Consider the following 23,688-nt stretch of genomic DNA (forward strand, 5'->3'; position numbering starts at 1 on the left):
GCAAGTGACTTGAAGGCTATTCGTGTTTGTCACAACACGGAACACGCGGGCGAGGCATGATGGGGATAAAGAGAGTAGTGAAACGTCATTCAGAAAGTTTGCACATGAATTTCGAGTAACTCCCACGTTTGTTTGAGTGGCAGTGTTTCTCTGCATGAGAACGGAAGAGTGAGGATGCTGAGGCGAAATAACGATATCCCTTCGGGGTACGAGTGCAGGGAAAAAATTTCAGGTTGGCGTGAGACTCGGCTAGAGATGGAGCTTTCCACACCCGTAGGAACGCCACCACACCACACGGAAAAGCCTTGCGCAATTAGTGCGATCGTGTCGGAGTGAAGTAGTGAGCTGAGCGCTACTTGGTCATTCTGTTGGTTTTGCTTTGACAGGCTTGCTACCATTAAATTTTCGATTCTTTCAATTGTTTGAACATGTACGCGGTATGCGTGATATGAATAATGGAAGGTGAGAGTATTTTTGAACTAGAAGGTTTGCACATGAATTTCGTGTCACTCACGCGGTGGATTGACTTTGTTTGGTGGTTATGTTTCGCTGTCGTGGTGTGGACGGAACATTGTCGATACTCTGACGAATTGTTCAACCCTGCCACACGGAAAGAGCCAAGTGCATATTGTGTTGACGGCTGTTGGGGATTATCTGATGGCTTTGGGTAGACAGTTGGTGAGAACAGCATTAGCCGTGGGTGCGCTAGTCCGTATTCGCCACACTACACGCGAAGCGTTGATGAGTACGAGTTTGATCAAGTGACAACACTGTGTAATTTGACGGAGGTTTGTGGGGGTTGTTGAACGCGCGCTCAGTGCGCGCGCACTGAGCAACACGATCGAGTGGCGTGCTGAAAGACGCTCAGTTGTCTTGCTTCGAACATCTTCCCAAATCTAAACTTACACAAACCTCAATTCGTGTGTTCCTTGGTGTATCGAGGCATTCGCGATCGAATTTCTCATGAGCAACAATGTCATCATACTCATGGGCGCAATCGCCGAAGGGCGAGTTTTTCGACAAATTCCTGGATCTCCTTCAAGACCAACAACCAACCAAAACGCGTCTTTTCGCTCCTACAATTTTTGTAGTCTCGCACCTTCACACTACATGCTGCAACAACACGTACTTTATAATGTTAGTGAAAAGTAGTGGTGCATGTTGGACCGTTTACCACCGGTGCACCGTATCATGGGCAACTAACGATAGTAACGTGTTGTTACTTCGAAGTCATATGCAGATCTGCATGCAACCGGCAGTATTCCCATATCGGTGGTGGTGTAACGACTTTTACGTTACGGCCGTTATTACTAATCTATCTTCATTCAGGCTAGAACAGTCGGTGGCAAAAAATTGACCCATGAAATCATTTGAACGATTTCCTTAGGCATTCTTTATAATTTTTTTGTTAGGATTTTTATTCACTGTGTGCATCTACTCAATCTCCGTTCAACCATGATTCAGTGCTCACATTCTAATCTCTCCTTCTTCGAGTGTTTGCAATGTCTCACAATGTTAGGGTACCGGGTAGTACTGGCGTGGTGATGCCGCCACTGAATTTCGTGACCGTGCGCTACGTTTTGGAAACTGAGGCTTTGTGACGAGCGAACAGCTTTTCGCTTACTAGTTCAAGCGACCGCTAACAGCTGTGAACACTAATCTTGTCAGGAGCACGGCACATTTTCCGGATAATAGTATCAGCGTTGTTATGGCCATGGCCTAACTCTCTTCACCTAGACTAGAGCTGTGGAATTCTACTCCCTCCACAGTCCCCCACACGACGTCTAATGGCTAGTTTTGAATGTAGCTTTGGGTGGACATGCGAGTCCCTGTAACAGCAAGAGAAGTTGCTATAAACTTCACGGAACGTCTACAAGAAGTTGAACATTGTCATGGGTCCATGGACCAGAGCTGAACTCTGCTTGGTTACAACTGCCTCATAGCCAGCAATTTTGGAACAACAATTTCAGCCAATGGCTGCACACAGTGACAATTGGATGTAGTTCTTGTTTCTGCATGGAGTGGCTGCTGTTTGTCCATGGAATGGCTGCTGTTTGTCCATGGAATGGCTGCTGTTTGGCCACAGAATGCCTGCTATTTTGCCACGGCATGCCTGCTGCTTGGACACGGAATGCCTGACATTTGGCCACGGAATTCCTGATGTGTGTCCATGGAATGCCTGACGTTTGGCCGTGGAATGCCTGACGTTTGGCCACGGAATGCCTGACGTTTGGCCGTGGAATGCCTGACGTTTGGCCACGGAATGCCTGACGTTTGGCCACGGAATGCCTGACTTTTGGACACAGAATGGCTGCACGGTGGTTTCGGTACGCTTGGCACGTAAATACCTGCAAACATGACATTGTACAAGTGTCTCTGCAAGGAAACGGATGGAGTTCATGTCCACGGGTCACTTTGCTAGTGCGGACTGAAAGGAGGTCAGTACCGTATTTTCCGGGTATTTTCCGGGGTGTTAGCCGCATCGGGGTCTAAGCCGCACTTTCCTTTTCGGACCCAAAATTTGTATCTTTTTTTGACATTCTGAGTATAAGACGCACGTCAGATTTTGAATTTTTGGCCATCCAAACTTGATGGGTACTAGTACATACGAGACATTTAGCAATGGTCAAAAAGTTGAGAAGCACTACTGAAGTTCCAGCAAATGCTTCTTGGTTTGTCCCTCATGCGGAACTGACGGCATAGAGAGATCGTACAACTGCAATGATGGATTTCTGTGCAACCGTTGCACCATCACCTACTCATACGGTGACCATGCTGCACTAGGCAGCACCGTTCAACTGCGCAACCCACAAGCAGTCAAATAAAAGCAGTCAATATGGCCCTAAAAAGGTCTAAGGAGTGAAATATGCAGGAAATATGCAGGAATATTTGACTGCTTAGGTATAGTGGAAATCAATGGGAGTCAATACTACAGTGCTGGAAACTGAAATCCGATCCGTGAGCGGTGCGGTGCGCTCACATCGCAAACACCCAACACGGGATAGTAAGACTATGAAATTGAGACCGCTAGAATGCGAACGCATCGCTAAGGGGTCGGATTTCAGTTGCCAGCACTGTAAGAAAGTGATAAACATGCATATTGTCCATGGCTTGCTGTATCACTGGTTGATTCATGGCCAGCATTTGGAGTCTAAGCTGCAGGGGCAATTTTTGAGTTATTTTAGGCATTAAAAAAAGTGCGGCTAACACCCCGGAAAATACGGTCATCATGATGTGCTAGTAGCTACGTGGGTCGCACCTAACTGCTGCCTTATTCCCAACCTTTGGGAGACATTGTGCTTTCTGGCTGAGCCAGGACGCAGTGGCCATTGTTCATTACTTGTGTCTGCATACCGTACTCGCGCGATTAGTGCCCCTGGGGCACTATTTTTTCAATGTCCATCACAGAGGGGGCAGTATTCAAGAGAGGGCACTATTGTTTCATTGCTGGTACGTTTGCGTCATTCAGCATAAAACAGAAGAAAAACAAAGCCTAAAGTGTACTGTAAACGCTCACGACTCTACAGAAACGGGTACAAGACCTGCGATTTTGTTCCTGAAATCACCAGTGCAAAGCAATCCGTGGCCAAGAACATTAGCAAAAGAACACCAAACTTGCACATGGGCTTGGTTACAAGACCGGGGGGGGGGGGGATGTGGATTACTCTCCGTGATGAGGGAAAGATGCGGCTTGCACTCCGTGAAGAGGGGGGAGATGCGGTTTGCACTCCGTTAAAAAGCGGGGAGATGTGGATTGCACTCTGTGGAGAGGGGGAGGAAAATATGGCTTTCATTCCATAAAGAGGGGAGGGGGAGACATGCGGGTTGCACTCCGTAAGGAGGGGGGGGGGGGGGGTCGCGGGGTTGCAGCGCGGGGTAAAGCAGTGACGTCAGACTTCGACACCTCTTGGCTTGCACCCCATAAGGGGGGGGGGGGGGCTGCGGCTTCCACCCTGTAAAATATAGTGATCTTCAGTATCCTTGGTCTTTCTTCTACTTGGTTATACTTCCTTTCAGAAGATTTACCGGCATACTTCTGGAAACGTTCTCCTCACCTCCAGAAGCGCCGTTCATATCAATATTCACAGCCACACTTGTTCCTGTATTGCCAGCTGCTACATTCTGTGATCCAATGGACATTCTACCAAGTGAGTATCCGCTGCTCCGAAAGAGATTTCGAATTGTTCAAAGTTCTACTATCGTTTTTTTAAATCCACTACAAATGAGCATCTCTGGAAGCTGATCCGGATTTTTGATATACAAACTTGAACTTGCATATTTTCAAGACCTTTGATATCCTTTCAAATGTGTGTGCGTGTGTGTTTGGGGAGGGGGGTGGGTGCTGTGAGCATTTGGTGTGTTTGGTGTGTGTATCCACTCTAGATTAGCAACCCGCTCTAATATGAAGTGTTACTTCACTGGGGCAGGACAGAATGCAGTTTTTCTGCACCTTGTCCTCACCCACTGACTGTATGTGTTTGGGCTGTGCATCCACTCTAATTCCTTTGAATGATTCCATGCCATTTCGGCGCCGTTAAGTTCAGCGCCAACCAGGTGTGCGCGACTGTTTATGTTCGCCGTGAACATGTTCGAACATAAATGCCGACCTCAGCACCACAGATCTAAGCGCCAATTTACTATACAATGTATGTATGAACATCGTCTGTTGTGACTATTACTGTACAAGTATCGACTTTGCGCTGTACTGTATCACGCTGTACTGTATCACGCTGAGCTGTACTGCGCTGTACCTGATCGCGCTGACCTTTATCGCGCTCTAAATTACCATGCCTTACTTTTCGCGCTGTAAATAATAATTATCGCGCCTTACTTTTTCGCGCTGAGTTGCTGGTGCTGTACTTTACCGCACTGATAGTCATGACGCTGAAGAAGATGGCGCTGTGAAATCAGGCACTGAAGTGCTGGCGCTGAAATGCATCGTGCTGAAATGGTCGCGCTAAAGTGGAAAGTCACCCTTTGAATTTCTCTCCCCTCTCTCAGGGAGACTCATGTGACCAGTTTTTGGCAGTGACTAAATACAAATGGGGGGGGGGGGGTGTGGATTGCTCTCCGTAAAGAGGGGGAGATGCGGCTTGCACTCCGTAAAGAGGGGGGAGATGTGGATTGCACTCTGTAGAGAGGGGCGGGGGGGGGGGGGGGGTGTGCGGGGTTGCAGCGCGAGATCAAGCAGTGACGTCAACATTCGATGGCTTGTGTTTGGTGTTTGTATCCACTCTAGAGGATTACTTTCCATAAAGAGGGGGAGATGCGGCTTGCACTCTGTAAAGAGGGGGGGGGGGAGATGCGGTTTGCACTTTGTATAGGGGGGGGGGGGGGGGAGATGCGGTTTGCACTCCGTAAAAAGGGAGGGGGAAATATGGCTTTCATTCCGTAAGGGGGGGGGGGGAGAGAGAAATGCGTCTTGCACTCTGTAAAGAGGGGGGTGGAGGGGTGCGCGGTTGCAGCTCGGGGTGAGGAAGTGACGTCGTGACTTTGACGGCCTCTTGGCTTGCACCCCATGAAGAGGGGGAGGGGGGGGGGGGGTTGCGGCTTGCACCCTGTAAAATGCAGTGCTCTTCAGTGTCCTTGGTCTTTCTTCTACTTGGTTCTACTTCCTTTCAGAAGATCTACCGGCATACTTCTGGAAACGTTCTCCTCACCTCCAGAAGCGCCGTTCATATCAATATTAGACACCCTTAGCAAACAACGGTAACGCTATTTTTTACGGTACTCGTACCTTGATCACCCAAATAGCGTTGAAGCTGCAGCGTATAAACGTTATGGGGGCTGATTTATCGTTGTGACCAACGGTACGTGTTTTGGCCAAATATTGCATAGTCCGTACGCATTTCACCTTGTATCGCGTATATGGTGACAAAAATGGTTGTACCGCGCGAAATCGAAGCTACTCTCGTGGCAACAGCGTACTAAAAATAGCGTGCATCTTGCTAAAGGTCGAACCCAAATCACGGTATTTTCCCCCTTACGATAATACCGTTACAACATAACGTTTTTTGCTAAGGGTGTCTATTCACAGCCATTCTTGTTCCTGTATTGCCAGCTGCTACATTCTGTGATCCAATGGAAATTCTACCAAGTGAGTATCCGCTACTCTGAAAGAGATTTCGAATAGTTCAAAGTTCTAATACCGTTTTTTTAAAAATCCACTACAAATGAGCATCTCTGGAAGCTGATCCGGATTTTTGATGCACGAATTTGAACTTGCATACTTTCAAGACCTTTGATATCCTCAGCTCAAATGCATGCACACACGTGTGTGTTTGGGGAGGGGAGGGGGTGCTGTATGTGTTTGGTGTGTGTATCCACTCTAGATTAGCAACCCGCTCTGATAAGAAATGTTATTTCACTGGAGCAAGAGAGAATGCAGTTTTTCTGCACCTTGTCCTCACCCACTTTGCAGTGTGGTGAGTCCGTATGTGCGACCATTCCCAAATGAATATGAAACAAGGATGTTGAGCCAATAATAATAATAACAATAACTAACTTGTAACTTCGTAACTTGTAGTTCCTTGGTCTTTCTCTTTTGTATAGATTAAACCTTGGCTCTCCATCTGAGTAAATAATAATAAGGCCAAAACAAAAAATAGGCTTGTTTCCGGTCGGCAACCCCTCGAAAAGGAGACTCGGTCGGCCGGAATGAAACTTTTTTTGTATATTTTATTTTGGTTCCTCAATTGTTGTGGTATTGATGGACAAGAGCACCTACACATGTACATTGTACATATATCACGGCAAGGATCAATGTCAAAGTTAGTTGACTGCGTACTGACTCACTGTTCTTGTACAGCATGTGATGTATTCCTGTTTTCGTACAACCTGAGAAATCAAGCAAACAGTTCGAGTCCTTCCAGCTCCGTTATTCTAGCTCGTATCGACCCCGGAGGTTTTCGAGCCGACAGCTGAGAATCTCTGCTACCTAGTAGGTGTTTTAATTGTGGAATTCGGTTGAGATTTGACTGAGTTATGACTCGTTGAGTGCACTTGCACACATGGCATTGCCACCGTTTGTATACATTTGGCACCAAAAAAAGTTTCAGAATTTGGGAAAAAGTGGCCCGGTCGGGCGACCGGAAACAAGGTCATTATTTGTTTGGGCCTAATAATAATTTTTTTGAAAGGATTGGGAGAAATTCAAATTCAAAGGATCAGTTGGGGAAGTGAACTGCCTGAAAAGAGAAAAAATCGCCAGACCCACCAGGGCTCTAACCCGGGACCTTGCTTGTCATGAGCAATGCTCTAACCACTGAGCTATGGGACCAGGCTGAACCTAGAAGGCGCTGACAAGTTTTTCACTCCAAAGGCAGCTCACAACACGTGAAACTGACCGTGGTTGATCCCCTGGGGGAGGGAGAAAGACCTAAGTGCCATCAGTATGTGTGGCACGTGTTGTGAGCTGCCTTTGGAGTGAAAACTTGTCGGCGCCTTCTAGGTTCAGCCTGGTCCCATAGCTCAGTGGTTAGAGCATTGCTCATGACAAGCAAGGTCCCGGGTTCGAGTCCTGGTGGGTCTGGCGATTTTTTCTCTTTTCAGGCAGTTCACTTCCCCAACTGATCCTTTGAATAATAAAAATAATAATATTAGTTACTCTTTTAACTAGTTTAATAATAGCAATGAAAAGTATGAATGCCGCAGACATCACCACGCAACATGACAATTTGTTCAAGGTTTGGTTTTGTGTGTTTCCAAAATCGATTTTCACGTTCCGATCATCAGTGGAAATACGGAACTAAAGAGATCAAGGGAAAAACAAAGGTTAAAAATCCAAAGAAGTGTGACACATGACGGGTAACTTGTGGTAAGTTTTACACTTTTAACTAGTATCCATCTATTCCTTTCCATTCTGTATTCCCAAGTCAACCCATTGTTTCGAAGAGGGGGTCACCCGTTGTTCAATAACCAATGGAGCCATCTTTCCAATCCTAGATATTTCCTTTGAATGATTCTATGCCATTTCGGCGCCGTCAAGTTCAGCGCCAACCATGAGCGCGACCGTTTCTGTTCGCCGTGAACATAAACGCCAAATTTTACAGCGCGACATATTTCAATGCTGTATACTTCAGGGCCAGCAGACTAGCGCCGAATATCATATCTCAGCGCCACCTAAATCAGCGCCATATATTTCAGCGCCAAATATGTCAGCGCGACAGGTCTCAGCGCCACAAATCTAAGCGCCATGTTTCTCAGCGCAAATTTATTATGCAATGTATGTATGAACATCGCCTGTTGTGACTATTACTGTACACGTATTGACTTTGCGCTGAACTGTATCACGCTGTACTGTATCGCTCTAAACCTTTTCGCGCTGTAAATTACCACGCCTTACGTTTTCGTGCTGAGTCGCTGGCGCTGTACTTTACCGCGCTGATAGTCATGGCGCTGAAGAAGCTGGCGCTGTGAAATCAGGCACTGAAGTGCAGGCGCTGAAATGCACCGCGCTGAAAATGTCGCGCCGAAGTGGCAAGTCACCCTTTGAATTTCTCTCCCCTCTCTCAGGGAGACCCATGTGACCAGTTTCTGGCAGTGAAGCTTAGTTTATATACAACGGAACGCTGACGGTACGGGACGTAAGGGCCTGTCTGGAATGCTAGGCTGAGCTGTAAAATCTTGTACGATTCGTACCACACGACCTGCTGCAGTCGTTGAGTCGTTGAACAGGGAACGGCACGAGTCATAAGGCACGGTCCGTGACGGGGTGACTTTCGGACCTAATTTCTCGTTTCTCGGGACTTCTTTTCAGTTATTTCTCCTTGAAAGAAGCGGAATCAAGTCCACGATACCAGTTTTTCATGAAGACCAAAAAATTAGCCCTGAAAGTTGTGGCATCCAAATAATAGGCCCAGGAAATGATAGAATAGTTCATCTGTCATGCTCCTTAACTATCCCTAAATACAATAAATGACATGAGATCTTATCTTGCTAAAATTCAACTCAAGTCGTGCTGGCCATTCTGTGAGTTATCATGGGAAGCGCAGTGTTCGAAATGTTAAACATTTCCAATTAAGAATCGGGAGTAGTCGGCGCACTACGCCGTCTCCTGTTCACACTCAAATTGCAGCCGTTTTGTACGCTTGCGTCCCCGTCTACGGTATGAAAAGTTGAATCGATCCAACTCTTCCCTTCACTTCCCGATCTGTACGGTAGTACGGTTGCGTTCCCGTTCCTGGTGTTCATATTGGACGCCGTTAGACCGTCCCGTCGCTTCCCGTTGATTATTACTTCGCGTCCCGTCGCGCCCCATCGAATGTGAACTAGGCTTGACTAAGTACAAATGGATGGAGGGAGGGGAGGGGAGGGGGGGGGGAGTGGACTACTCTCCGTAGAGAGAGAGGGGGGGGGGGTGCGGCTTGCACTCTCTAAAGAGAGGGGGGGGGGGTGCGGCTTGCACTCTCTAAAGAGGGGGGGGGATGCGGTGTTGCAGCTCGGGGTGAAGCAGTGACGTCAGACTTCGACGGCTTCTTGGCTTACACCCCATAAAGAGTTGGGGGGGGGGGGACTGCGGCTTGCACCCTGTAAAACACAGTGCTCTTCAGTGTCCTGGGTCTTTCTTCTACTTGGTTATACTTCCTTTCAGAAGATCTACCGGCATACCTCTGGAAACTTTCTCCTCATCTCCAGAAGCGCCGTTCATTTCAATATTCACAGCCATACTTGTTCCTGTATTGCCAGCTGCTACATTCTGGGATCCAATGGAAATTCTACCAAGTGAGTATCCGCTGGTCTGAAAGAGATTTCGAATAGTTCAAAGTTCTGCCACAGTTTTTTTTCAATCCACTACAAATGAGCATGTCTGGAAGCTGATCCGGATTTTGGATATACGAATTTGAACTTGCAAATTTTCAAGACCTTTGATATCCTCTCAAATGCATGCACACACGTGTGTGTTTGGGGAGGAGAGGGGGGGGGGTGCTGTATGTGTTTGGTGTGTGTATCCACTCTAGATTAGCAACCCGCTCTAATATGAAGTGTTACTTCACTGGGGCAGGACAGAATGCAGTTTTTCTGAACCTTGTCCTCACCCACTGACTGCAGTGTGGTGAGCCCATATGTGCAATCATTCCCAAGTCAATATGAAACAAGGATGTTGAGCCAATAATAATATACTAATAGTTGCTCTTAACTAGTATCCATCTATTGCTTTCCTTTCTGTATTCCCAAGTCAACCCAGTGTTTTGTAGAGGGGTCACCCGTTGTTCAATGACCAATCGAGCCATCTTTCCAATCCTAGATAATTCTTTTGAATGGTTCCATGCCATTTCGGCAAAGTCAAGTTCAGCGCCAACCAGGTGAGCGCGACCGTTTATGTTCGCCGTGAACGCTGAAGGTTACAGCACAACATATTTCAGTGCTGTGTACTTCAGGGCCAGCAGACTAGCGCCATATATTTCAGCGCCAAATGTGTCAGCGCCGCACATCTCAGCGCTACAGATCTAAGCGCCAATTTATTATACAATGTATGCATGGACATTGCTTGTTGTGACTATGACTGTACAAGTATCGACTTTGCGCTGTACTGTATCACGCTGTACTTGATCACGCTGTACTGTATCGTGCTGTACTGTATCGCGCTGTACTTTATCGCGCTGAACTGTACTGTGCTGCACTTGATCGCGCCGTACTTGATCGCGCCGTACTTGATCGCGCCGTACTTGATCGCGCCGTACTTGATCGCGCCGTACTTGATCGCGCCGTACTTGATCGCGCCGTACTTGATCGCGCCGTACTTGATCGCGCCGTGCTTGATCGCGCCGTACTTGATCGCGCCGTACTTGATCGCGCCGTACTTGATCGCGCCGTACTTGATCGCGCCGTACTTGATCGCGCCGTACTCGATCGCGCTGTAAATTATCGTGCCTTCCTTTTTCGCACTGAGTTGCTTGCGCAGTACTTTACCGCGCTGATAGTCATGGCGCTGTGAAATCAGGAACTGAAGTGCCGGCGCGGAAATGCATCGCGATGAAATGGTCGCGCTAAAGTGGCAAGTCACCCTTTGAATTTCTCTCCCCTCTCTCAAGGAGACCCTTGTGACCAGTTTCTGGCAGTGTCTAAGTACAAATGGGGGGGGGGGGGGGTACTCTCCGTAAAGAGGGGGTGGGGGGGGGGGTACTCTCCGTAAAGAGGGGGAGATTCAGCTTGCACTCCGTAGAGAGGTGGGGGAGATGCGGTTTGCACTCAGTAAAAAGGCGGGGAGATGTGGATTGCACTCTGTAAAGAGGGGGGGGGGAGATGTGGCTTTCATTCCGTAAAGAGGAGGGATGGGGGTGGATGCAGGGTTGCAGCTCGGGGTGAAGCAGTGATGTCAGACGTTGACGGCCTCTTGGCTAACACACCATAAAGAGAGGGGGGGGGCTGCGGCTTGCACCCTGTAAAATACAGTGCTTTTCAGTGTCTTTTTTTCTTTCTTCTGCTTGGTTCTACTTCCTTTCAGAAGATCCACCGGCATACCTCAGGAAACATTCTCCTCACCTCCAGAAGCGCCGTTCATATCAATATTCGCAGCCATCCTTGTTCCTGTATTGCCAGCTGCTACATTCTGTGATCCAATGGGCATTCTACCAAGTGAGTATCCGCTGCTCGGAGATTTCGGACTCCGTAAAGAGGGGGGGGGGGGGGGGGAGATGCAGCTTGCACTCTTGCACTCCGTAAAGAGAGGGGGGGGGGGGGTGGAGAGATCCGGCTTGCACTCCGTAAAAGGGGGGGGGGGAGATGCAGCTTGCACTTCGTAAAGAGAGAGAGGGGGGGGGGGGGAGATGCATACTGTACATGTATGATAATCAAGAGTGAGTCTTGAATCAAGACTCACTCTTGATTCAAAATGTACTCACTCTTGATTCAAAATGTACTCACTCTTGATTCAAAATGTACTCACTCTTGATTCAAAATGTACTCACTCTTGATTCAAAATGTACTCACTCTTGATTCAAAATGTACTCACTCTTGATTGAAGAGTGAGTACATTTTCCGAGAGACTGACATGAGTGTGCAACTGCGTGTACAATCTCTATTCAGTGCTGTGATGACGGTAGAGTTTCATATCACATCAGTAGGTTCAGCTTCAGTAGCTATATAGGTTATGTGGGAAAGCAGTGCAGAATGACCACCAGAGAGTTGTACCCGAAGTACGGTGGCATACAACCCTGGCGCTGTTCAAAGGGTGCAAATAGTGTGTCCGGGTTTTGGTCACATGACGTGATGCTCTGCTGTTGTAGACCCCGTAGACTGGAGTTGCACAATCTGGGCTGTTATGTACTCTTCATGATAATAATTATGGTGTTGGCTCGTCAACCTCAGGACGCATGAATCTATCGTCCGTTGCTCGACTTCAAATTACCTTATGCAAGATGTAGAAGATCTTTGCATTTTTATCTGTCCATGCATGTTCGATCAATGAGCCGAATGGCCCCAAAATTCTGAGGTCCTCGGAAACAATCCACCATGGACGAGAACACTGACTTGCATTCTTCGTTCGGCCGGGCCGTCTATAATAATCTCTCCGTTATACAAAACGGAAATGTTTCATTTATGCGTGGGTGTGTTGGGGAGAGTTTTGTTTTGAAAAATATTGGTAGTCGAAACATCAATCCATTCTAGCTGTCAAGTCGATAAATTTTTCGTTGGGGGGGGGGGGGATGGTCGTAACTAAACCTTTTCGTTCTGTGAAAATCATCGATAATGCCGGATGGCTTCATTGGACTATGCACTCTTGATGGTACAGAATGATTTGAGGTTGTAACTTGTAGGCTAGATTTGACTGTCCTTGAACAAGTAGCTTGATTACACTGAAACACCATTAGAGAGATTATGATGCTTTCGTTGTGAACGCGTGTAGCTGCATTTGCACGTCAACACGTCACCCATGTTGCGCGTGTTGTGTTAGAATACACTCGGCGTGTATGTGAACTTGCACCTCTGCATACTCATGGGGACAGAACACACTACTCTATGTGCTTGCATTCATTTTCCAGCTATTGTTGAGTCTCGACAAGCAACATGTGCGCAACACAGGGAAATGCTCCACAAAGTACTGAATACACTCAGGCGTATGTGTGTGTGTGTGTGTGTGTGTGTGTGTGTGTGTGTGTGTGTGTCTGTGTGTGTGTGTGTGTGTGTGTGTGTGTGTGTGTGTGTGTGTGTGTGTGTGTGTCTGTGTGTGTGTGTGTGTGTGTGTGTGTGTGTGTGTGTGTGTGTGTGTGTGTGTGTGTGTGTGTGTGTGTGCTTGTGTGTGTGTGTGTGTGTGTGTGTGTGTGTGCGTGTGTGTGTGCGTGCGTGTGTGGACTGTCATGATTTGTGTGGCTGGACCTTGGAGGGTTTCACCCACACAACCTAATCTCTTGTGTGTGTCTATGTGTGTGTGTGCGTGTGTGCATGTGCATGAACGTGTGTGTGTGTGCAGATTGGCCAGGTTCACCGGCAGTGTTTTCGTGAAGTCCTGAAAAGAGGTCTTGTTTGCAGACAGCATGGGCACACAGCCTCGTCATGGACTTGGGGCGTCAATGGCTGCATATGGCAACTGCTAGTTTGTCTGAAAACTACATCTCACAACCTCAGTGGATCCAGCTTGCCCAGTATTGGAGAGACTCTGATGACCTTAGCCATCCAAAACCACCAAGCCAACTCAAGTTGAGAGTATTATGTTGTCTGAACCTGTCATAGTAAGTTCCGTCATCATAATAACTTGTCTGATCACAGAATCACTGCCTCGCCTAACAGCTATCATCGCATTCGGGAAAGAGCATTCCCAAAGGTGTGTTGGCGTGTGTTCCGTTGTCTGATGACTGTGTGTGCAGCAGCAAATAACACAGCAGCAGCAAAAAACACAGGTCAACTGTTCAGCTGCGTGAAATCATACCCTGCTGCAGCTGTTGACTTCATGTACAGCTGCAGTGATGTTTACATTCTAGTTTTTAAAGTGGCTGCTACGTAGCACTTTCTGCAATGCTTACATGTTGTACTTGTAACACTGCTGCTGCTGCTGCATGTTGGACTGAGCGGACGTATGCACTGGTACATCAATACTGTGTTACTTGCTATACTGGAAGTGCAGTGGTGCCAACCTATCATGAATATTCAGTGATTGGTATACTGTGGCACTGCCCTTGCCATCACTTCTCTAGCCAACTTGCAGTGCAACGGTGCGGTTATTGCGCTTGTAGTATCGCACTGGTGTTGTTCTTCTCACCCCCCCCCCCCCCCGTCTGTCTGTCTCTCTCTCTTCTTGATCGATCGAGTGTGTGCAGCTGTGATTCTGTTCTTGCTTTGTTTATACCGTCATGATTGTGTTCTTTCTGTGTGTTTCTCTGCAGTCCCTGCCGTTCTTGTGTTGTGTGTGTGTATGGTGATGGGTGTGTCATCAGCTTAATGCATGGCTGACTAGCTACACTCCCCAGCATGCACTCTCATACTTGACTCTAAGGCAAAGTGACTGAGTAGCCATGGTAGCTGCTATCTTGTTAGACTGTGTGCTAGTACTTGTGTTCTTGGCATGATAGGTAGAAATATGATTGATTGACTGTCATCAGGTGGAATCAGAGTTGCTGTTGAGTACTTTGCAAATGGTGCTAGGACTTGCTCAACTCTGATTGGCTGAGGGCAGTTGACTGATCATTTCAGGTGTGAAGTTCAGAGCCAGGATAGGCTATAAAAGTAATCATTCTAGGAGGGGATGGTGGTCGGGGTTTGGGATGGCCAGAATTTTACATTTTTCTTCTTGGCTTGAACTCTTGTTGTTTCTGCATGAGGAAACACTGATGGCCTCTGAACTCTTGTTGTTTCTGCATGAGGGTAGAATTTTCCAAGAAGAAAACACTTGCTGAGCTCTGATTGGCTGAGGGCGATTGACTGGTCATTTCAGGTGTGAAAATCAGAGCCAGGATAGGCTATAAAAGTAATCATTCCAGGAGGGGATGGTGGTCGGGGTTTGGGATGGCAGAATTTTACATTTTTCTTCTCCTGTAGAATTTCCCGTCTTCTTTCTCCTTCCTCATGCACATGAGGAAACAACAAGAGATCAGCCATCAGCAAGCCAAGTAGCTGAAGACACACCCATCACCACACAAACAGAACACTTTTCTTGTGTTCTGTTTGTGTGGTGATGGGTGTGTCTTCAGCTACTTGGCTTGCTGAAAGCAGGGACTGCAAAGAAACATACAAAAAGAACACAATGTCATTTTAAATTTCTTCTCCTGTAGAATTTCCCGGCTTCTTTCTCCTTCCTCATGCAGAAACAACAAGAGTTCATTCAGCGAACCATCAGCAAGCCAACTAGCTGGTGACATACCCATCACCACACAACAGAACACAACAACAGCAGGGACTGCAAACAAACACAAAAATAACACATTTCAGACTTTTCTTCCCGTCTTCTTTCTCCTTCCTCTTGCACATGAGGAAACAACAACAAGAGTTCAGCCATCAGCAAGCCAAGTAGCTGAAGACACACACCCATCACCACACAAACAGAACACAAGAACGGCAGGGACTGCAAACAAACATACAAAAAGAACACAATCATGACGGTATAAACAAAGCCAGAACAGAATCACAGCTGCACACCCCATCACCACACAAACAGAACACAAGAACGGCAGGGACTGCAAACGAACATACAAAAAGAACACAATCATGACGGTATAAACAAAGCCAGAACAGAATCACAGCTACACACCTCAGACCTGCCCATCGCGAAAGCAATGATAGCGAACAGCTATGTTAGACATAGCAACTTGTGCTGGGATTACACCTTTCAATAGCTTGCAAGGCTGATGAATTGACCGCCACTATTTTTAGCCCCCACACACACACGCGCGCGCGCGCACACACACACAGAAAGAGGGGGGGGGGGGAAGACGCGCGCGCACACCTCAGACCTCAGACATGCCCATCGCGGGAGCGATGATAGCGAACAGCTATGTTAGACATAGCAACTTGTGCTGGGATTACACCATTCAACAGCTTGCAAGGCTGATGAATTGACCGCCACTATTTGTAGCCTGGTATCCACCACACAGCTGTTTGAAGTGACTTTTTCTGGCCAGTGAATCCCTATTTTTCATTTTTTTCTTTTTTTCTACACACACACCACACCACATACTCCGGCATACACTGGCTGTTGGTAACCACCCAGGAGAATGAAAGAAAAGTCAGGAAGAGTCTGAGAAAGAGAAGAAAGACGTGTGTGACCATAATCGTCGGGAATCGAACCCGCAACCTATCGATTGGAAATCGCTGCACATACCACTGCACCATATGGGACACACACCACACACACACACACACACACACACACACACACACACACACACACACACACACACACACACACACACACACACACACACACACACACACACACACACACACACACACACACACACACACACACACACACACACACACACACACACACACACACACACACACACACACACACACACACACACACACACACACACACACACACACACACACACACACACACACACACACACACACACACACACACACACACACACACACACACACACACACACACACACACACACACACACACACACACACACACACACACACACACACACACACACACACACACACACACACACACACTTGTACTTGTTCTACTTGTTGCTCACTGCCAAAACTGGTCACGTGAGTCCCCCCGGGAGAGGGGAGAGAGACTCAAAAGGAATCTTGGAAAGATGACTCAATTGGTTATTGAACCGCCCAACGGCCGACACCCCCTGAAATCCCCAAAACTCTGGGTGGACTTGAAAATGATCCCACTTATGGGCTCACCACACCTCAGTAAGTGGGTGAGGACAAGGTGCAGAAAAAGGATTGACGGCATCAGGTATCCGTCCCGGGATCCAACTGCAGTTACCCCTGCCCCCAGTGAAGGTAATATTTGCTACTAGTGTGAGTGGCTAAATCAGAGTGGATCTGATAAAAGCTTCACTAGCACCATTGATTACACAAGAGTTAATCTAGCCAGAAGCAGTCCATGGTTAACAGGTATGTATACTTCAAATAGAAAGTATATGAACCCTGGAACCAACAAAGGTGGCAGGTACAACATTACACCTTCAAGCAGCCGAGCCTACACACACACACACACACACACACACACTACTACTACTACTACTATGATACAGCTACCCTAAACGGGTCACGCCGCCCTCCACCCAAGCATGAGCACTATGAGGGGCAGTGGCAAATAAATAGAATCAGCTAGCAGAACTGGCAAAACAGATGAAACAATGGAGCAGAACGGACGACTGCTGTACTGTAACAACAACCTGACAGCTACAGTGAAAACGACTGACAATGAACAGGAAGGAAAAAAATTCAAAATTTCACGTCACGAAAAAACACTGTCCACGAAAGAATCCACCAAGCAAAAGGAGTGTGGGCATCCGAAATCCCACCAGGACTCCACTAGCAGTTCTTCCACGTTGACGATGTAAGCGGCAGGGCAAGGCCTCACAAATCCGACAGACTTCCACAACGCTTGACCAGTGCACTCATGACGACGAAAGATTGAAGTTTCAATTCCCACCATTCCGCCATTGGGACCTTCCTCTCCGCACTCGCTCGTCCACTCCACTGAAAACAACGAGTTGTTCCAGCACTCCACCAGCCAATCCGCAATTCCCACCACTGCATTCTTCGAGCTTGTATTCTTCACAGCACTCGAGGGACAGCTACTCCACTGCGAGTGGTGGACCACGGCCGACGCAGCAGTGACAATATCAAAGTGCAAGCTACATCGCGATTCCGCGCTCCAATCATGCAGCACTACCTTGGCAGTGTGCGAGGGTGCTCCAGGGTCGACTCTGGCTACGCCAGAGTCGCCCTGGGCAGGCAGAAAACTTGGGAGAAAGCCAAGAACACGGAGCTTAGAAAGTGTAACCTGCTCCCAAGGAGCACAAAACAAACACACACACACACACACACACACACACACACACACACACACACACACACACACACACACACACACACACACACACACACACACACACACAATACTATTGAATTTTCTTCGCCGGCTTGTTGGCTGCCGTCCTTCTTCCTGCAGAAACAGACACACAACATGGACATGCAGAGAAGTCATGCACTGTGAATCTCCTGTACAGACACCGCAGCTATATATCCATACCGTTACACGTTACAAGACCAAATTGAATTCAAGGAAAGAATCTGTCCCTCCAGAAACTCGAGGAGAAATTTCAGAAATATCGCGGAAAACGTTGCGAGGTAAAATGCCACAAATTGCGCGGAATATTGCGGGGAATATTGCGGGGTCTGTGAAAAATTGCAGCAAAGTATTAGTGTGGTCAAATTGTGGAAATTTCCGGCAATTTTGGTACTTGTAGCGTGGTACGAGTGGTACAGCATAAATCATGCAGACAAAGCAGAACGTGTGCTTGGCTGAAGACAAGTGAGTTACAGTACTACAAGTACTCGACTGTCTTCAACTGCCTGACACGAGCTTGCAAGACGGCTTTTCTCCATCCTCGGAGAACACTTGACAAGTTCGTTAAGTGCTTTCGCAGTTTGTCCTGTTATTACCTTTGTGCTAGGAATATCATTTTCATAGGTGTTGTTTCTTCTCACTACGTTTCTCTTTATTAGTATCTGTCTGGATTGTTTTTCATTAGTACAACGTAGCTTCCTGAGGAGTGTCGTGCGAAAACTAGTTCGAAGTACAATTTTTTGTTCATCATTTCTTCCATATCACATTTTTTCTTTCTTCCATGTTCTTCACTGCCTTCGTAGCCACTCGGCCACTCGTTTTTTGAATACAATAAAAGCCTTTGTGAAATGTCGATTCAGCTCGTTCTGTTGATCGCAATTCTAAAAATCATTATTATTATTTTCACTAGTTTGAGGGAAAGAGACAAACGGGAAAAGTCTGAAGAAAAAATTGACTGTCACCATCAGGACTCGAACCAGGGACCCTCGCTTGTAGCTAGCGATGCTCTAACCACTGAGCTATGGTGTATTATTATTATTATTATTATTGGCTCGACATCCTTGTTTCATATTGACTTGGGAATGATCGCACATATGGGCTCACCACACTGCATGCAGTCAGTGGGTGAGCACAAGGTGCAGAAAAACTGCATTTTGTCCTGCCCCAGTGAAGTAACACTTCATATTAGAGCGAGTTGCTAATCTAGAGTGGACACACACACCAAACACATACAGCACCCCCCCCCCCCCCCCTTACCAAACACACACGCACACACATTTGAGAGGATATCAAAGGTCTTAAAAATATGCAAGTTCAAAATCGTATATCAAAAATCCGGATCACCTTCCAGAGATGCTGCTTTGCAGTGGATTTAAAAAATAAACAATAGTAGAACTTTGAACTATTCAAAATCTCTTTCGGAGCAGCGGATACTCACTTGGTAGAATGTCCATTGGATCACAGAATGTAGCAGCTGGCAATACAGGAACAAGTATGGCTGTGATTATTGAAATGAACGGCGCTTCTGGAGGTGAGGAGAACGTTTCCAGAGGTATGTCGGTAGATCTTCTGAAAGGAAGTAGAACCAAGTAGAAGAAAGACCAAGGACACTGAAGATCACTGTATTTTACAGGGCGCAAGCCGCAGCCCCCCCCCCCCCCCCCTCTTTATGGGGTGCGAGCTAAGAGGCTGTCGAGGTCTGATGTCATTGCTTCACCCCGAGCTGCAACCCAGCACCCCCTCTTTACGGAGAGTAATCCACACCTCCCCCCTCCCCCCCCCCCCATTTGTAATTAGTCACTGCCAGAAACTGGTCACATGGGTACCATGGGTCTCCCTGAGAGAGGGGAGAGAAATTCAAAGGGTGACTTGCCACTCCAGCGCGACCGTTTCAGCGCGATGCATTTCAGCACCAGCACTTCAGTGCCTGATTTCACAGCGCCAGCTTCTTCAGTGCCAGGACTATTAGTGCGGTAAAGTACAGCGCCAGCAACTCAGCGCGAAAAAGTAAGGCGTGATAATTGTTATTTACAGCGCGAAAAAGTTCAGCGCAATAAAATACAACGCGATCAAGTAACAACGTGATCAAGTAACAACGCGATCAAGTAACAACGTGATCAAGTAACAACGTGATCAAGTAACAACGCGATCAAGTAACAACGCGATCAAGTAACAACGTGATCAAGTAACAACGCGATCAAGTAACAACGCGATCAAGTAACAACGTGATCAAGTAACAACGTGATCAAGTAACAACGCGATCAAGTAACAACGTGATCAAGTAACAACGCGATCAAGTAACAACGTGATCAAGTAACAACGTGATCAAGTAACAACGTGATCAAGTAACAACGCGATCAAGTAACAACGTGATCAAGTAACAACGCGATCAAGTAACAACGCGATCAAGTAACAACGCGATCAAGTAACAACGCGATCAAGCAAACAACGTGATCAAGTAACAACGTGATCAAGTAACAACGCGATCAAGTAACAACGCGATCAAGTAACAACGCGATCAAGTAACAACGTTATCAAGTAACAACGTGATCAAGTAACAACGCGATCAAGTAACAACGTGATCAAGTAACAACGTGATCAAGTAACAACGCGATCAAGTAACAACGCGATCAAGTAACAACGCGATCAAGTAACAACGTGATCAAGTAACAACGTGATCAAGTAACAACGCGATCAAGTAACAACGTGATCAAGTAACAACGTGATCAAGCAACAACGCGATCAAGTAACAACGTGATCAAGTAACAACGCGATCAAGTAACAACGCGATCAAGTAACAACGCGATCAAGTAACAACGTGATCAAGTAACAACGTGATCAAGTAACAACGCGATCAAGTAACAACGTGATCAAGTAACAACGTGATCAAGTAACAACGCGATCAAGTAACAACGCGATCAAGTAACAACGCGATCAAGTAACAACGTGATCAAGTAACAACGCGATCAAGTAACAACGCGATCAAGTAACAACGCGATCAAGTAACAACGCGATCAAGCAACAACGCGATCAAGTAACAACGTGATCAAGTAACAACGCGATCAAGTAACAACGTGATCAAGTAACAACGTGATCAAGTAACAACGTGATCAAGTAACAACGTGATCAAGTAACAACGCGATCAAGTAACAACGTGATCAAGTAACAACGTGATCAAGTAACAACGCGATCAAGTAACAACGCGATCAAGTAACAACGCGATCAAGCAACAACGCGATCAAGTAACAACGTGATCAAGTAACAACGTGATCAAGTAACAACGTGATCAAGTAACAACGTGATCAAGTAACAACGCGATCAAGTAACAACGCGATCAAGTAACAACGTGATCAAGTAACAACGCGATCAAGTAACAACGCGATCAAGTAACAACGCGATCAAGTAACAACGCGATCAAGTAACAACGTGATCAAGTAACAACGCGATCAAGTAACAACGTGATCAAGTAACAACGCGATCAAGTAACAACGCGATCAAGTAACAACGCGATCAAGTAACAACGCGATCAAGTAACAACGCGATCAAGTAACAACGCGATCAAGTAACAACGTGATCAAGTAACAACGCGATCAAGTAACAGCGCGATCAAGTACAGCACAGTACACTGCAGAGTGGGTGAGGACAAGGTTCAGAAAAACTGCATTCTGCAGTGTCCAATGAAGTAACACTTCATTTTAGAGCGGGTTACTAATCTAGAGTGGACACACACACCAAAGTGACCAAACACATACAGCACTCCCCCCCCCCCCTTACCAAACACACACGCACACACATTTGAGAGGGTATCAAAGGTCTTAAAAATATGCAAGTTCAAAATCGTATATCCCCGAGCTCTCTGCATCGCCCCGCCCCCCCCCCCTTCCTGATAGAGTTCAAGCCGCATCCCCCCCCCCCCTTGACGGGGTGCAAGCCGCAACCCCCTTCTTTACGGAGTGAAAGCCACATCTCCCCCTTTTTACGGAGTGCAAATCGCATCCCCCCTTTTTGCGGAGTGCAAACCGCATCTCCCCCCCCCCCCCCCCCCTCTTCACGGGGTGCAATCTCCCCAAACTGCACCCCCCCCCCCCCGCCGCTCTTTACAGAGTACCGTATTTTCCGGGGTATAAGCCGCACTTTTTTCGCTAAAAATCGGACCAAAATCGCCCCTGCGGCTTATACACCGAATATGCTTGCGCGAATGAATGCTTAGCATACATCAGTAGGCATGCTGACGTCATGTGACATGTCATTCGACTCAGCTTCGCGCCTGTGTTGCTATCCCGGCACTTTTACTAGTTTTAGTGCGCGGGCTACACCATACGGTACGCATATACGGGGAATCTATTTTGCGTACTGCAAGTGCTGGTTTCCACACATCCTAGTATACAGCGATACGATAATACCATGGAGTGATCTGTACTGTAGTCAACATGGAGTGATCTGTAGTCAACATGGAGTGATCTGTAGTCAACACAGCAATACACCAACATCTCTGCAGCAACCTGTGGTGCACTAACACTTCATAATCTGATCTAACATGGTATTTAGCTCCATAACCATAATAAATTTGTAGAAAGGCCATTTGTCAATGAGTGTGAAAAATCTTGGTTCGTAGGTGCGGCTTATACTCCGAATACCAACTTTTAGTCAATATTTTGCCTCAAAAAGGGGGGGTGCGGCTTATACCCCGGTGCGGCTTATACCCCGGAAAATACGGTACAAGGCGCATCTCCCCCCCCCCCCCCCACACTTTTTCGGGGTGCAAGCCGTATCTCCCCCCCCCCCCCCCCTCTTTACGGAGTGCAAGCCGCATCTCCCCCCCTCCCTTTATGGAGTGCACACCAGTATCACAGGATTCCACTTGATTCAGATGAACATTCAATCCACATCACTTGGTGGATGAACATTTGTCCAGTCAATTCAGGATTCCGCTTGGTACAGAGTGCGGTAAACACAGGCTTTACGGCAGGACGATACATGCACCATTAAAAGGCTATAGACCCCAAGAGTGTGCAACTGACATTGGCGTTGTGCTTGGAAGGCAAATTGCAGGCATGAAGTTTGTAGAAAGTGAGAATTAAACACCAGGCATTTGTGCTGATTTGTTCTTGTTTTGAAAGCCCGTGATTATTCACTTTAAATTGTAGAAGAGTAACACGATTGTGAACCAAGGTGTCAAATCTGCACTAGCAGCAGCAACAACATTACCAGCAGAAACAACAGCAGCAGAGTTTAGCTGCTGTTCTCTTTTCCATCTTGTGCTCTTCCTGCATTCATATACTTATTGGTTTGTGCTTTCATGAAAAACGTTTCGGCCGCAGCATGATCAGCAGCAGCGAATGTTGTTGAAACAACATTGGCATTTGTAGCATAACATGAGAAAGCGTTATTAACTTACCAGAGTAGATGGTCCTTGGCTTATAATGCCTGCCGATAGCAACTCATACTTCACATGAAGTAGACTCAGACTGAGTTACAGACAACCTAGCACAGGGGATATTCGTGAAGAAAAAGAAAATGTACATGTGCACACTTATATACATGCACCGTGACATATGAGAGGTGAAATGAACAAGCCGACAGCCACACACATACACAGACAAACAAAAACAGGTACACACCTTTGCTAACACACACACATTACACGAGCATGCATGTACACACACACACACCATTTGACCATTTGACGCCCATCG

At 47.0% G+C, this 23,688-nt stretch overlaps 2 long non-coding RNA genes across 11 annotated transcripts in view; one reads left to right on the forward strand and one right to left on the reverse strand.

Moving 5' to 3' along the window:
• Positions 1–23,688, reverse strand: part of LOC135826416 (uncharacterized) — a 131,179-nt gene that overhangs the window by 93,645 nt on the left and 13,846 nt on the right. For all 7 annotated transcript variants that reach the window (XR_010555280.1, XR_010555282.1, XR_010555288.1 and 4 more), the window contains one exon: positions 23,391–23,476. This is a non-coding gene — a long non-coding RNA (uncharacterized LOC135826416). The remainder of the gene's footprint in view (positions 1–23,390; positions 23,477–23,688) is intronic.
• Positions 1,354–14,910, forward strand: LOC135825983 (uncharacterized). 4 transcript variants are annotated; one of them, XR_010555187.1, is made up of 7 exons: positions 1,360–2,438; positions 4,018–4,148; positions 5,623–6,097; positions 9,593–9,723; positions 11,447–11,577; positions 13,412–13,670; positions 14,322–14,910. It is a non-coding gene; the product is annotated as an uncharacterized LOC135825983 (long non-coding RNA). The 4 variants fall into 4 exon arrangements; XR_010555184.1 differs by having other exon boundaries at positions 1,354–2,438; positions 13,412–14,910; XR_010555185.1 differs by lacking the exon at positions 4,018–4,148 and having other exon boundaries at positions 1,356–2,438; positions 13,412–14,910.

Source organism: Sycon ciliatum, chromosome 10 (genome assembly GCF_964019385.1).
Source record: "Sycon ciliatum chromosome 10, ocSycCili1.1, whole genome shotgun sequence".
In the NCBI taxonomy this organism is placed as follows: domain Eukaryota; kingdom Metazoa; phylum Porifera; class Calcarea; order Leucosolenida; family Sycettidae; genus Sycon; species Sycon ciliatum.